The following is a 17910-nucleotide window of genomic DNA, read 5'->3' as shown; positions in this document are numbered from 1 at the left end:
AGTCAAATCATTACCCAACAAAACTCCTATGTTTTCAACAGGCAAGTCCTTCACAACACCCATAACGACTGGTCCCGTCACAAACTTCGAACACAAGAAAACGTTATGTAACCGGACAACCATTTTTTCTCCCGTAACTGAGGTTAAAGCCAAACTACGTCCTGTTTCAGAATTTTCAATACCAGCTAAACACGCTTGCGTTATCAGCGACTGACTACAGCCGGTATCTCGATAGATTGATATTGCCTTAGGACTCAATTCTTGTTTCACATCACAAACCATACCAGTGGACACATACGGGTTTACTTTCTCTGCCATGGGACTAACCATTAACTCTTTTGCTAGCGGAGCTGACCTCACTAAACCGACCACTTGCGCATTATCGCGTTTCCTTTTAAAACAGTCCCCGACAAGATGGTTATCCTTTTTACAGTAACTGCAATGTGGACGAAAAGTTCGTGCATTGGCTGATAATGCAGGCTTATCCTTACTTTGCCCACCAGGTACATTCCTTGCCTGACGAGCTGACCAACTAGATGACTCTCCCCGATAGTTACTTTCCTGGGAAAAACCTGGCTGAAATTTCTTCTTATCATCCTGTTGTAAAGAGCTACCCTGTACTGCCTGAGCTTTGTGTATTAACACGTAATCATCTGCCATTATGCCTGCCTCCTCTATCTTTTTGACATCACGGTCCTCTAAATGAATACGTAAGCTAACTGGTAATCCATTTTTAATGTCCTGTAAGATCAACAACTCCCGTAACTCGGTATATGACTCTACCTGATGAGACACCACCCATTTATCAAACATCCCTGCCTTCTTAGCCACAAACTCACTATAAGACTGACCCTGCGTTTTTCTCAACTCGCTATACCGTAAACGATAATCCTCAGGTCGTAATTCATACGCCCTCAACACTACCGCCTTAACTAGGTCGTACTGACTTGCTCGCTCATCACTCATTGAATTATAAGCTACACTAGCCTTCCCCTTAAACTTAGACACGGCTAACAATGTCCACTTAGACTGCGGCCAATTTAGCTGCTTAGCGGCCCGTTCAAAAAGTTGGAAGAACATATCTACCTCCTGATCGTCAAATACAGGCACTGATCTATAAGCCTCCGACATGTTAAAACCATTTCCTGCCTCACGTCTAACTTCTTCAGTATTCAACTTTAACTCATGTTCCACTTTTAATTTTGCTAACTGGAATTCTCTATCTCTATCTCTCTCTGTCTCTCTGTCTCTCTCTCTCTCTCTCTCTCTCTCTCTCTCTCTCTCTCTCTCTCTCTCTCTCTCTCCTCTCTCTCTCTCTCTCTCTCTCTCTCTCTCTCTCTCTCTCTCCTCTATCCCTCTCTTCTCTCTCTCTCTCTCTCTCTCTCTCTCTCTCTCTCTCTCTCTCTCTCTCTCTCTCTCTCTCTCTCTCTCTCTCTCTCTCTCTCTCTCTCTCTCTCTCTCTATCTAATGCACGTTCTTCTCTTTCGTACTCAAGCTTTTTATAAGCTAACTGTTGTTCCATACTCAAGTCATTTATCTCTATCTCTGGAACAATCTCACTGTCTTCCATAACAGGACTATCACCAAAAACTTCCTGGATAATAATTGTCCTTATATCACCTAAGGTTTTAGCTGATGTTAAATCAATTTCTCGCTCACCCGTGATTTCAGCTAACTCGGCCTTACGTGCTCGCTTAATCTCCACTACACTGAGCGTAGGCCTATCCAGCAAATTCTTATCCATGTTTAGATATGACGCACTTATTATCAATTAATTTTCTAGTGAACAACGTTGCTACTTCTAATTATTTGTAAAAATAATTTATAAAGCCCCCATTTACAAACAATACTTTTTTAAATATGCATGTCCCGTTTCAGATCCCGGACGAGCCCCCAATTTTCACTCCTGTCACGGGGATCCTATAATACCCGTAACTGAATGAAACACGATTGTCCAAATATATCTCCTAACTGTATATCTATTAGATCTCTCTGTAATAGGCAGTTATACCCGCTTGTGGCTCGTCTAGGTATGATCAGAGATAAGATCTTATATAAAGTATATATTATTATAGCACGTTTAGTTCACTAGAAAACACAACAAAAACACAATACACTTTGGAATCTGTATTAACCTACGCTGACAAATGTACTGCCGCAGTAGTTAATTAACAACAACAAATAATAACAAGCCAGAACTGATCACTTAATTAGTTAATCTCTAGGTGTCTAGTTTACACAATATGCTAATCACTTCACCGTGACACAACACCCACACGTGTGATAATTGAGAAACGCTTCCAGGAGAACTTAATTAATAAAGGAATTACAACTCTATTCCTAACTGGTTAATTTTTAATTAACCCTTACTACTCATTCAGTAACGTGTGATAATTGAGAAACGCTTCCAGGAGAACTTAATTAATAAAGGAATTACAACTCTATTCCTAACTGGTTAATTTTTAATTAACCCTTACTACTCGTTCAGTAACGTGTGATAATTGAGAAACGCTTCCAGGGGAACTTAATAAAGGAATTACAACTCTATTCCTAACTGGTTAATTTTTAATTAACCCTTAACTACTCATTCAGTAACCTTGTAACACAGAATTAATACTGGTACCTATCACAATAAAGACAATAACCTACAGTTTACCTAGGTCCTCTAGGATGACTGGATAATCTTTATATATATTTAGACCAGTGAGCCTACAGTATACTGCGTCAGATGACCGGCAGCACCGTCTAAATACTATTGGTATAATACAGTATTAAAATATTTAAAGTCACATCAATCACATCAAGGTTATACAACAGAGCAGAAATGATATTTACCAAGTCCAAGCGGACTAACGTTCCCCCTGGACGCCTTCCAATATGTTTCTCCCCGATATCACTAAAACCTTAGCTATTTATTATAAAAATCCCAGACTGGTCCGGAGACAGGACGCGGAACCGAATCTTATGATGTGTATATTTCCACAGTAACCAAGCGGTATACTTAATGACGCCTAGTCGCCTAATCACGGTTGTAAAAACCGCACTCGCGGAGGTATTACGTAACTACTGGCCACCTGGGCTTAAGTGCATATGGAACTGCACACGGCCCTCTAAAACAATTATAATCGCCACAGGCGAAAAGAAATTAAGAGCATGTACCGTCACAATTAGTATACTGATGGGGGGGGGGGGGGGGAGGGAACACGTGAATTGTAGATCACATTTCATTCACTACTATTAAATGTAATGTCTGTATTCCGTACACAGTTGTAATGTGGGATTGGGTGTCAGTAACATGGTCGATTTCTGTCACTATGAATGAGGCTTTTGGTCGCAGTAACTATTTGTGTGTGATCCCTTATTTCCAGTCATGCTCCCCGTGAAATCTTTTTTTTTTTTAAATTGCTTGAGCAGAGGGGTCGACACCCGAACCCACTCGAACCCACCCGAACCCGTGCCTCAGTCGTGATTGTATTTAAACCTTTATATAAAGTTTGAGGAAGGAAGAAAGGAATGTTTAATTTAACGACGCGCTTACATTTAAGTACGGTTATAATGCGTCGGACATATAATGAGAGAAAAAAACCGCTTTTGCCACGCAATGCGCTAGTTTTTCCGATTAACCCAGTCAGTGTGCCAATTGTATTATTTCTCGTTCCTGCCAGTGCTCCACAACTGGAGTAACAAAGGCCGTGGTATGTACTATCCTGTCTTTGGAATGTTGCATGCAAAAAACCCCATGCTGCTAATCGGAAAGAGTAGCCCATGTCCCACGTCATGTAACCGTAACTAAACTGTGTTGAGTGCGTCGTTAAAGAAAACATTCCTTCTTCTTCTTCTTCTTCTTCTTCTTCTTCTTCTTCATAAAGAAAACACTTTAAAATAAATCTGTAGATGTGTCTACACTCATTCATTGATGATTTATTAAATAGAGAATAATACATGAGTGGCCATTAGATACCATTTATCTCACAACGAGTTGTTTTAAAATGTATCCAACGAGCGAAAGCGAGTTTGATACATTTTTAGACAACGAGTTGTAAGATAAATGACATCTAACGGCCACTCATGTATTATTCTATTTCTTACATATCCTTAAAAACAGATTTTAAGCAAATTTTAACATCTTTATCGACTAAAAGATATTTACAACCCTTTGCAGTTGTTGATGCCTTACGCGTCACATTCCCATGATTGCCAGGTTACTTTTATTGGACGTATGGCATTGGTGACCTGGTCATCACCTAGGAGCAGCCAGTCGTATGTCTTGAAATTGTTAACACACATACGTGTGTAAAAAACTATGTGTTATCAAAAATAACACATGGTGTTCTCACCAACGGGTGTGTAAGAAATTGTGTTGAGTGCGTCATTAAACAAAATCCTCATTCTTCTTCTTCTTCTTTTCTTCATCTTCCAATAAAGAAAACATAAAAATAAACATAATAAAATAAATCTGTAGATGTGGCTACACTCATTCAGTGATGATTTCTAAACATATATTATTGCTTGTATTACTAATAACAGAAAGTAATCAACTGTTCACGTTTAATCTGTTAAGTCTCACGCGTCTATTGTTGCAGTTATCGACTGTTATTATATGGTCTGCTTATAGGACTGATTTGAACTTTATTTACACTCTGGCCGTAATTAAACTGCATATGACGTACATTGTAAAAATATAATTAAATAAATAAATGACCTGATGGCACATTCGTCATAATAATGTACATCAGATATTCAAAAGGTATATATATTACACACCCCCCCCCCCCCCCCCCCTAAAAAAAAAAAAAAAAAAAACACACACACAAAACAACAACACAACAAACAAAAACACAAACAAAACAAACAAACAAAACAAACCCACTTTCCCCCCCCCCCCCCCCCCCCCCCAAAAAAAAAACAAAAAAAAAAAACAAGTGTATATCTATGGGTTCATACTTGCATTTGAAGACAAACATTGTATATACGGTACCAAAAAAATGAAATTGTAAACACATAGATTTCCGCCATGGGACTTAAGAATATGCATAATTTGTTTACAGAAAACTGCTAGCTTTCTGAGAACACTGGGGTTTTTTTACTGTCAAATAGCATTCTAAATTTATAAACATTTGGTCTAGACTGGCAACACTGGCAGAAGTCTTTTTCTTTCATCTTTAAAAAAAGAACAACACAATATATAATGAAATTCTTCACCAATTTTGTTATTTGTACGCAGAAAACATGTTCTGTTTGTTAAAATTATGTTTTTCCATCTGCCTTTTTCAATGGGAAGATAATGATTCGAGAGTCGAAAATGTAACCAATATTTTTCTCTTAATTGGTTAAATATGTCTCGAACACAATATTTGATTTAAACAGTCTGTAACAAGATGCTTTAGATGAGTTAACAGTGCCATTGTGCCATGTTTGTAAGAACTGATCCTGTAATCTTAAAACAATTCTTTGTTTTAATAGATTTACATCTGGTAACTGGTTACACAGTGCAGTCCATAAATTACTATATCTAACGTCATCTAAGACAGATTTGATAAACTTTAACCATTTACGATCAGATATTCCATTTTTATAATCATTCAGCAATAATTCATATATTAAGAATGATAACTTTGTGTGTTTTCCAGTTATTAGTTTAAAGCAAAAAGTAATCATTCTTAATTTGACATCAAGGGAGACTGGGTAATGCCCCAGTTCTCCATATAACACATTCACAGGCGTTGATTTCTTAACTGAAAACAGAAACTTCATTAATTGATTTTGTAACGTTTCTAAATAAGACAACTTTTCAAAACCACAAATCACGCAAACATACAACAAAATAGGTTGTACCAAACAATCAAACAATTTCAAAAGGACTTGTACAGAAAGGTCATACTGCTTTACTTGTTTTAAAATGAAATACATAGCTTTTTCGGCTTGTGAAAACAAAGCTTTTCTAGTATTAGCAAACTTGTTAGACTCATGAAAAATTATTCGAAGGTACTGTAGATCTCAACATTCTCTAAAACAATGTTTCCTAAATTAAATAGTTTTTTATAGTCCTTCTTGCTATCACCAAAAATTAAAACCTTAAGTCTTCGTGCAATTGACAGTTAATTTCCATGTACTACAATACACATCAAAAACATCTAATAAATGTTGCATATGATCATAATTGTCTGAGAGGAGTACCATGTCTTTAGCATATAATAAAACAAATAAAACAGTACACAAATGTAGTACATCGTCAGATATCGTTTTTTCAAAACTAAGTCCATTGCAGCCATGCGCTTTGAAAGTATCTTCAATGTCATTAAGAAATAATGAAAACAGAAGAGGTGAAAAAAGTTCACCTTGTCTCACGCCTATACAACATGAAAAATAATCTGTATAAACACCTTGAACAGTCACACATTATTTAATATGCTGATACATACTGTGGATAACATTAAAACTTTTACTTGTTATACCATTTTTCACTACTTTATCCCATAGTTCCAGTGAGAATTGTCCGTATTAATTTAAAATTCAGCATAAAACTCAATTTTCAGGTTCCAATGTACCAAACCAATTCCTACTGCCAATAATATAATGTTAACGTTTACTGATAAAACTGATATAAGCAGTCTATTAACACACACAGGCAGTACACCATTAAAACATGTGGCACCTCACATTTAATTTATATGGGGGGGGGAGGGAGTGAGGAGCTACATAACATTTAAGAGATTCGTGTTTTTATGAGCAACCCTTATTTTTGGTAAAAATTGCAGTTCCATTTTTGGAGGTACCCTGCTCTGGGTTCAACGTCTTGTATATACTGCATAACAACTCTTTCTTACACACCCGTTGGTGAGAACATTATTCGTTATTTGTGATAACACTTACTTGTTAACACATATACGTGTGGTGACATTTTACAGACATACGACTGGCTGTACCTAGATGATGACCAGGTCACCAATGTCATACTGTCCAATGGACAAGCACGGTAGAAATCTATCACTAGATGTGACGTACAAGTTAACCTGAAAAACATATGAAGATGTTAAAGAAAAACTTATGAAAGAAATATTTTAATTAAATACATAAAACGTTAACTTTTGTTTTCAGATATTAATACAGTGTATAGTAATTATCTTTCTGTTTCTTTTCTTTTCTTTACATTATAAATTGAAATAAGACAGAAAACAGTAACATATTTGGATCCTAGAAAGGAAATGTAAATGAACAGAAATAGTATCTTCATGAAGATATATGAGGTAAACAAAAATAAAAGAGCAAAACCATTCATTATAAGAAAACAAAAGAAAGTCCAAGAAGTGATAGATAAGAGTAAAAAAAAACTGAAAAGTAATTTATTTCGAAAAAAATTGGAAAATCATTTGTAAATATTTAAAGAACATTACAAAATACTATTAATGGTATAATAAATAATACTAACTTAATTACTTTCAATAATACAATTCATTGCTAAAAAATTGTGTCTATCCTTTTAATTACTAATTTAAGAAGAACTGTCCAATTATTTTCTTACTGTTTCCAAGAATGGTTCCAAAAAAGCTGCCCTGCAGTCATATAGCTCCGCTGCTAGGGCAAAACTAATGTTATTTTATTTATTTTAAATGAAACCAGCTAGAACGATAAATGTTATTATGTTGGTCAGCAGCAAGGGGTCTTTTATACATAAGCAGTCATCTATCTTAAGTGGCTATTTTACCGACTTCCAAAATCATCTAACACAGAACCGTTTGGTACTCCACTGGATGATGTCACGTGGCCTAATGCTGCTCTGTGATTGGTCGGTTGACTGCCGAGTGTCAGGCCGAGTTGTAGTACGCACTCACCAGCAACAAATTCATTGTTTAATTGGATAAGACGGCCGTCGTAGTAGCTATATTCGACGAGAATCGAGTTGTAAGAGTACCCAGACTACCAATTGAACAGTCGTAGAAGCTGTGAGATCGGCAAGTTGGCCATCTCCGTATTGACAGTTGTTAGTCTGAGTCGTTGCTAAATAAATTTAATAGAGAATACTCAATGAGTGGCTGTTATATACCATTTTAAACGTCTTTTCCGACTAAAAACTATTTTACGGCGCTTGCAGTGAACTTATTTGTCACAGAGAAATCTATTTCAGGTTATCTTACGTCACAAAGTAATATATTTTGACAGTGCCTTTTTTCATTGAATGGTATGGTAGGAGCGCCCCGGTGATCACCTAGGGGGGGCCAGTCGTATATATGTCAACAGTATGTGTTATCAAAAATAATGAATGATTGATATTCTCACCATCGGGTGTGTAAGAAATCAAAATAATAACTGAGCTAATATATCTGAATTTTATTAATAAAATCATGCTATTTCATCAGTGTAATGAAAATAGGTTGACAAAAGTAATTACATTAAGATGAAATAGGTTTCGTAAAAGGATTACACTATATGCTTGTATTGAATATACCGGATATTTAGCACTAGTTAAATGTACAGAAGCATTTTCTTCAGTATATTGGTCTGTGTTAAAAAAAGTGATTAGACAGTTCAAATTTTAAAATATCAAATATGAGTGGGACTCATTTCAAACATTTTACAAGACATCTTCGTCCGGATCAATTCCAAACCTCGTTAGTTTTAATCTGGAAAGGTGAAGTAAACAAGGATACACTCTATCTCCCTGTAGTTTAGATCTATTATTAAAACAAATTTGGTTGTATTTTGGTCAAACACTAATCTAAAATATTTATATATATATATATCTGAGATAGAACGATTATTTGACAAAAGTAATCAATTACGATTACTTAAGAATGTCCTGATTATGAATACAATTACGATTACAAGCAAATTGAAAATAATCGATTATGATTGCGAATACCTTGTACAGTAATCATGATTACAATCATGATTAGATTTCCACAAATATGCATAAATAATGAAAAATTAAACGTGTATATTTTACGAAAGCAATGTAATTGGTTATGATTGCGAGTACAGGGTATTGTTGTAATCGATTACAATTTACTGCTTACGATTACCCCATCTCTCTCTCTCTCTCTCTCTCTCTCTCTCTCTCTCTCTCTCTCTCTCTCTCTCTCTCTCTCTCTCTCTCTCTCTCTCTCTCTCTCTCTCTCTCTCTCTCATTAAATCCTTTCTGGCCTCACAAATTGTCCCATGTCGTTGCTGGGACTTGAACCTGTGGCACCGATTCGCCCGCAAATTGCAAGGCTAACCACGATACGCTCTGAGCTATGTATGTATGTATGTATGTATGTATGTATGTATGTATGTACGTACGTATGTAAACACACCCAGACCAAGATACATGTAAACTAGCAACACCGTTTGCTTGATGTATGTATGCATTTATTTATGTATAATTTAATAAAAGCATGATTGCAAAAACTTGTTAATAAAATCGATTTATTAATTATAGTCATTTTTAAAATGTCAACAATTAAATGCAATGAGCAACTTGTGCACATATGCATGTACATGTATGCAGACATCAGTTTAATTATTTATTTACTTGTATGTTCTTTTCTTTCATTCTTTCATTATTTCTTCATTTATAGATTACAAAACAAACTAATTTGTGGATGGTATTAAATGGTATACGCTCTACAAAAAATGCAAACAATAATAGTGATCAAATGGTTGCAGTTACTAATTATGCCATGACTTAGTTCAATAATTAAAAATAATGGTTTATGCATTGGTACAATAATTATACCTATGGTTATGAGTACCTTTTCGTCAATAATCCAAATTTAAGAATAATAAATCTGGTTTTGGAAACTGATTCCCTCCCTGCAGTATACATACGTTCATAAATTTTTTTTAATCGTTTAATAAATAATCCAAAATTATCCATTATGTCTTTCAATGAATGAAATCAGTATGGCTGTGAAATAAAGTGAATAATTTCATGTTGGTAACATCATTTCACTATTTGTGCATATTTGTGGAAATTTAATCATGATTACTGGTCAATGTATTCCCAATCGTAATCGATTACTTTTGTCAAGTAGTCGCCCCATCTCTGATACATACATACATATATATATATATTATATATATATATATATATATATATATATATATATATATATATATATATATATATATATGTATGTATGTATGTATATATGTATTTAAGAATTGAACGTTATATTTTTGACGTTTATGTGATGATAAACACAAAAACCGTTTTACACACTGTATGAATGGCGTAGCGCGTTAGCGTTCAATTCTTATAATTCCAAATACATTAATATTGCCATTATACAAAACTATATTTAAAAGCTCAATCGAACTCTATTCCATAATGTGTATCAATACACAAATAAAGGAATTCCCTTAGAAAGTTACATTCGTGTTTTTTCGTCAAATCTCCTATTCATTATATCGATTTACATAAGGTTTTTTAAATTTTAATTTTCTGAATCAAATGTGGATAAAACGTTACAAAAATTTAAATAACAGAACATCAACCGATAACACAAAAAAAATCCGATGAATTATTTAGAAGATTTATCTACTACCTGTATTAAAATTGCAGTTTTCAAAAGTTGAATTAGTGAAAATGAATGTGAAGACTGACTTGAAAGGGATAAAGTGGTTTCAGTGTTACTGTGTGTGTGGATTTCAGAGGAAGTTTGTGATTGTGTGATATTATTCTCGGAAAGGAAAGGTCGCGGAATTGTGAACGAAGGCTTATGTGTTTTCGCGCGTGTAAGTTGTCGGTTTGGTGTTTTTGTTAAATGTGACAGAGCTATGCTCATGTCTCTCTTTTGATTTGTTGAGCATTCTCTGCTATAACTTCTAATAGAAGGTTCGTTTTTTGTGGCCTGTGATATACATTATGTGTCTCAGTTCAAAACCGGAGTTGTTTAAAGCCTGAATTGTCACCGTCACTCACAGTGTAGACGAACTTGGGATAAAAATAGAAACGATGGAATCTTCGGGGATTCCCTTGTTTACCGAAAATGTGCAATTTTCACGTTCATGGGAGAATGAACGGGTTTTTTTTTGTTAGATCACGTGATAGCATTTTAACCAATCAGGACGCCTATTACAAAACAGTAATTATAAAATGGAATTATATGTATATGTATGTATTTTATTGTATTGTATTGTATTGTATTGTATTGTATTGTATTGACTACTGTATTGTAAACTATAAATAAATATATATAAAGTAATGAAGTTTCTTAAGATTATGTGATACATTTTTTGTTTAAGAGGGCCAAGCCAGCATTCTGTTGACAGTAAAAAAACATTTACCACCGCTGAGGAAAATCATTATATATGTATAATATTAAAATACATGTACATATTAATTTCTTGAAAATTACTAAAAATTGCAACAACTTATTTATTTCTGAGCCGCTTGTTTCTAAATTGCACACAAAATAGTGTGTGTTTTTTATTATCCCCAAAACACTTTTACCTTTTTGTCTTACGTCAATAGCTATTGGCTTTATCATTAGTAGGCTTCATAATTATTATTTTTTTAATGTTAATTTCTGTAATTATTAAGTCATATACAAATGCTGCCACATTAGTGTCGTCTGAAAATAGAATAATTATACAGTTAAGATCATGAACAAGATTATTGACGCAAATTGAAATAGAAGTGGACTGAATACTGAGCTGTGGAATAGTTCAGCCATTGGTGAGCCATAATTAGATAGGGCCCATTAAAACTCTTTGTGTTCGCTTTATTTGATTCATCTGCTGAAGCAATTTATATCAAATATTTGTTTAACACTTCCAAAGTTGGTATGATGTACATACGTTATATAACCTGCAGGATTTTTTACAAGTGACATTTCATATATTGGAAAGATGAATATTCGATAAAAGCAGACGGTGGTTTTGTTTAAAGGCATACTGTCACAGATTTAAGGACCTTATTTCTCTAAAAACGAATAATAAATCAGACCAAATTATTATTTTTACAGACCAAATCTAGCTATTGCATCACTTTAACTACACCACGATGGAGTGAAATCCATGTCAACCCTCTCAGCAATGTTAATTTTTGAATTATGGACACCATTGCCATAATTCAATTTTTTTTTTTTTTTTTTGCTGTTGTAATATTGTAAAATTTGATATACTAGCTAACTGGAATTTTCTCACAAAGTCATAAAGCAATAAATATACAGAACTTCACATACGTTGTTTTCGCTTCCTGTTTATTGCACGAGTTTATTTTGTGCAAGAATATATACCAGCGGTCGAATTGTATGTTCTTGCGCAAAATAAACTCGTGCAATAAAAAGGAAGCGAAAACAACGTATTAGTCCTGGCTCTGGCGGGTGCATTCCCAGTCTGGAGCTCCACGCGGTAAGACGGGTTTGTTTCGCTTGTGCACACTGCACGTGCTTTCGTGTGCTCGACTTGGGGGTCCTTCATTTCGTTGTTTTTGTCAGCGAAATGAAGTTTTGTACTGGAATGTATGCGGCCATTGGAACTGATTGAACGCTGGAACGCTTCTCGTTTCGACAGCCTGCACCACCAGGTTGGATTCTTTTTTAGCGAGATTCCTTGCCTCCACGTCATTTCTCCGTCTGACTGTCAACTTGGGTTTTTTCGTGACTCGTATGACAGCCATTCTGCAGAACGCCACGGTTCTTCGCGTTTAGTCTCTACATGTCCGAGCCTGTCCTAGCAGCACTGGAAGATTGACCGCCCCACTCTAAGAAAAAATAGGAAGTGGGGTCGGCCCCTACTACTCTTTTTCTAGACTTTACCTTGCTTTATAGTGACACCATCTCGTATCCTCTGGAGTCGGGCCCGTCCGCACCACTATACCAAACCATGACGACTGGACTATACCCTAGTCTGATACTCTCTCTCGTTCAGACGGATCCGGCTTCTCAAGATCTGTATTTCAGCACAGCACTACACCTTCAACGTCTATCGACTGTCAATCTGGGGGTTTTCTTTTTAAATATTATTAAATAGTCCGATCCTCTCTTCTTTCTCTTATTTAATTTTGGACTGTCCTTCTAAAATGCTCCAAATTATATAAAAATTCTGCCCATTTTCACCCCCCCCCCCCCCCCCCCCCCCCCCTATCCCGAGTCAGGTCTCCGATCTTCTCGGAGGTCGGACTCGGGATGGGCGTGTTCGAAACCCTAGTGGTATATGGGCACGTTAAACTAGTTATCATCATCACCTACTACAAATATATTTTTGTGAGAAGCTTAATGATTTTGGGTTGTTTATCTAGTCAGTCGATACTAAACAATCCATGGCGTGACGCATAGGTTGTTTGTGGTCAGTAATATCGGCTGAATATCGTATTGACCTAATCGTTACCCGTATTAAAATGTTTTATTGATAGCCTCGTCGGGCTATTGTTGAGATGTTTTTATATTTTATTTGTCACTGATAGATCGCAGATAGTCATAGAACAGACGACAAGTAAATATTTAGGATTCCATGTAACAGGGAAGATGAAGAATCGACAACTTCCTGCTCAGCCAGATGCGCTTCCTCTATTATAAAAAAGGTGATCTGATCACGTGTCTGAACACGGTGAGGACTCGTGGTTTACGGAAACACTCGACATTGAAGCGTCTAGTAATTAATAAGCTCACCGGCCTCGGTGGCGTCGTGGTTAAGCCATCGGAAATAAGGCTGGTAGGTATAGGGTTCGCAGCTTGGTACCGGCTCCCACCCAGAGCGAGTTTTAATGACTCAATGGGTAATTGTAAGGCCACTACACCTTCTTCTCTCTCACTAACCAACTAACAACTAACCCACTTTCCTGGATAGATAGCTGAGGTGTCTGCCCAGGACAGCGTCCTTGAACTGTAATAAGCACGAAAATAAGTTGAAATGAAATGAAATAATTAGCTCACTAATAGATCTCAGCCTTCACGTATTAAATAGTAGTAGACACCGTAAGACTTCAACAGCCTCGGTAGTGCAGTGGACATAAGGATGGTAGGTACTGGGCTCATATCCCGGTACTGGCTCCCACCCATTATCTAGCGAGTGTAAAGCAGCGACACCCACTTCTCTCTCACTAACCAATAATAACTAACACTAACCTATTGGCCTGGAGAGACTACCCAGATAGCTTAGGTGTGTGCCCAGGACATCGTGCTTGAACCTTAATTGGATATAAGCAGGACACTGACATTGACACTGTCATTTACAGCATATTATATATATATATATATATATATATATATATATATATATATATATATATATATATATATATATATATATATAAACAATGACTTTCATTTGACCTTGTAAATGTAGGTCAAATTTACCAATTATGAAAATCCAGCAAATCAAAATGGAAAGTTTGCATATTAAGCGTGAAAAAAATAACATTTTTAAAAGAGTTTAATCTCCCCAATAACTGAAATTTTGTGTCTGTCCCGTGGACTGTTGTTTTGGGGCAGCAGCAGATCGAACAAAAATTCCCAATTAACGTACAGGTTTAGGCAAGTAAAAGTTGCAGATCTGAAATCTACACATATTTTTACATAAGAATCAATGTTCAAACCTTCCTGACTGTCCGACATAGATAAATCAACCTGGCTTCCGTACTATTACCGTTAATGTAAAAAAAAGGAACGGGTTTCCTCTTAGAATATGTCAAGTGTTTCACATGGAAAAGTCGATAGTGAATAAATCACATACAATTTTTATTTTTTTTAATTAGTATACCTGCATCGGCGGTTAAGCCATAGTTGTTGAGGCCGGTAGATATTGAGTTCACATCCCGGTACCGGCTGCAATCCAGGTTGCGTTTTAACAGACTCAGTGGACAGGTTTAGGACCAGTATACCGATTTATCTATCACTAACCCCTAAGAACTAACTGGACACTGGATAGGCGGTCTGTGGTGTGTGCTGTCCTGTTTTGGGGGAAATGTATATTTATAAAACCGCTTTCTGGATTTTTTTTTTTTTTTTTTTTTAATTTTTTTTTTTTTTTTGTGAAGGAAAGTGTTTTCTCTTTCATTCTCTAAACTATAGATCAAGTGTAGAACTAACTATCTCAGATACCAAATAGCGACACGGCCTAGTTTAAAATGCGCTGAGGTGTCTTTAAAAAAACCTAAACTTTTCTTTCCCATCCTTTTTTTAACATTCCATCAGGTCCGATATCGTTTAGATGCTTTTTGAGGGTTTTTTGTAGAATATAGGCTGTCCAAAACGAAAGTATGCAATAATTTTTATTCATACATTAGTTATGGTCTTGGATCGATCCCCATCGGTTGGCCGACTGGGCCAGTGCAAACGGCTGGTATATCAAAGTATGTGGTGTGTGCTATCATGTCTGTAGGATGGTGCATATAAAATATCCCTTGCTATAAATGGAAAAATGTAGCGGGTTTCTTCTCTAAGACTATATGTCAAAGTTACTAAATTACAATAGCCAATGATTAATAAGTCAATGTGCTCTAGTGGTGTCGTTTAAAATTTACCGTTAAGAAACTTGCTGTTAGTATTCACAGCGTCTTTTTAATCGGAGGTAAACAACGGTTTTCATTGTGAAAAGATCCAGATGGTTCCAGTTGCGTGTATATGAATCAACCACACGCACGTGAAACCATGATCAAAAGTCGTCTGATAGTTCCACAAGATCAAACAGACAATGTTGGACAACTCTTTGACGAAGAAATCAAACGTGAACGTTAATTACGAAGTCTACTTTAAACCAAAATCAAACACCATTTCGAATTAATGTAAGTAAATTAGACTCAAATGTCATGACCTATCGCGGTACTGAGTTCATCAGATGTAACGGATTTTCAGAAATAAAACACACCAAACGACATTTAGCACATATTTTTATACTCTATCACATGTAATCAGAGGTTAACTAGTAATGTCTATTTGGTAGGCAATTTTCAAACAGTGTATTCAATGTATTAATTAATGTGTGTGGGTGGGGTGGGGGGGGGGGGGGGGGAGGGGGTCTGCATGTATTTTTATTATCATATACTAAGTTGGTTTTGGGACGTAGCTCAGTGGTACAGCGCTCGCCTGATGCGCGATCGAACTAGGATCGATTCCCGTCGGTGTGCCCATTGGGCTCTTTCTCGTTCGAGCCAGTGCTCCACAACTGGGTTAACAAAGGCGATGGTATGTACTATCCTGTCTGTAGGATGGTGCATATAAAAGATCCCTTGCTGCTAATGGAAAAGAGTAGCCCATGAAGTGGCAACAGCGGGTTTCCTCTCTCATATATGTGTGGTCCTTAACCATATGTCCGACGCCATATAACGGTAAATAAAATGTGTTGAGTGCGTCGTTAAATAAAACATGTCCTTCCTTCCTTCCATCGAGTCTATTAGGACAAGACGGGACAATGCTATTGGACATTCAGCCGACCTTGGTCCGTGTTTGTTTTCTTCGAGACGATCTTCGTACCAATAACAGGCGCGGATCCAGGAGGAGGATGCTGAAAGACGCACCCAACCCCCTTCGAAACTCGAAGTGCCCCGAAAAATCTAGTGTGCAGCAAATTAATATAAATAAATAAATTTGTGATTAGTTGGAGAAAATGTAGTATATTCGTCAGCTTGGTGTTTTGTGAGAATGTTGCCATAATGCATGCTATGTACTTTTGATGTTGTAGGTGCACCCCTTCATGAATACTGTAGGTGCCATTTTTTAAGCGTTGTACCCCTCTATGAATAAAGTAGTTGCCATTTTAAACACTGCAACCCCTCCATTATACTGTAGGTGCCATGTTTAAACACTGCAACCCCTCCATGAATACGCTACGTGTCATGTTTAAACACTGCAACCCTTCCCTGGAAAAAATACTGCTTCCGCACCTGGATGACGTGCTGTAACTGTTGCACTGACCGCTCAAGATCTGGTGAGCGACGAATAACAACATATTAATACGCCTACGTAGTTTACTTGACATGTTCGTAATTTTACCGCTTGACATCCTGTCTTGGACACATCCGCCGGGAAGCCCAAGACTGACGTTCTTGAACCCTCAGAAGACGTAAGCACGTGCCAGATGGATGGCTGGGTGACTGCGTATCATGTTGTTGCTACCTCAAGTGTAGGCTGGACGTAGTCTAGTGGTAAAGCGCTCGTATGAGGCTTGGTCGGTCTAGGATCAATACCCGTCGATGGGCCAATTGCACTATTTCCCGTTCCAGCCAATGCACCACGACTGGTATATCAAATGCCGTGGTATATTCTGTCCTGTTTGGGATGGTGCATATATAATTGATTTCTTGCTACTAATGAAAAGAATGTAGCGCGTTTCCTCTTTACGACTATGTATATGTAAAAGTTACCAATTATTGGCATCCAATAGCTGAGGTTAATAAATCAATCTGTTCTACTGGTATTGTTGAAGAAAAGAAACTTTAACTTTATGGTATTCAAAAAACAATTTTATATCAGTTACTACATACAGAAAAACATGTGTTAAGCAGTCGGCACAGTTTGTATTAAAATAATATTCTTAAGACAGTGTGTTGCTTAAAGGTCTGTTTGTAATCTGTTAATGTTTCAAGTCAAGCGGCAGTGTAGAAGAGGTGGTCGTTATAGCAGTGTTAAATTTATGTTATTAAAAAACGTAATATTGGCGTGACGTTTCCCGTCTTTGAAGAAAGAAGCAGCTATTTGCATATTTAGTTAACAGTCAGACTGATTTAGATAGCTAGCGTTAAATTAGGCAAACATTGATACAAATAGTTATGGATATTGACCTCATAACTCACGTACATTTATTAGTCATGAGGGCGTAACAATACATCAATTAATGTACATATAACAGTGAAATATATACATATGTGAAAGTTGTAAAATTCATATTTACAAATAATCAGGGGGAAAATCTGCCAGAGCAGGAAAAGCGTTTGTGAGACTCGTTGATGCGCTTCTCGTCGAATCAAATTACGAAATCGGGGACCAG

This window comes from Gigantopelta aegis, chromosome 4 (genome assembly GCF_016097555.1).
Source record: "Gigantopelta aegis isolate Gae_Host chromosome 4, Gae_host_genome, whole genome shotgun sequence".
In the NCBI taxonomy this organism is placed as follows: Eukaryota; Metazoa; Mollusca; class Gastropoda; order Neomphalida; family Peltospiridae; genus Gigantopelta; species Gigantopelta aegis.
Note: the sequence above shows the minus strand (reverse complement) of the source record.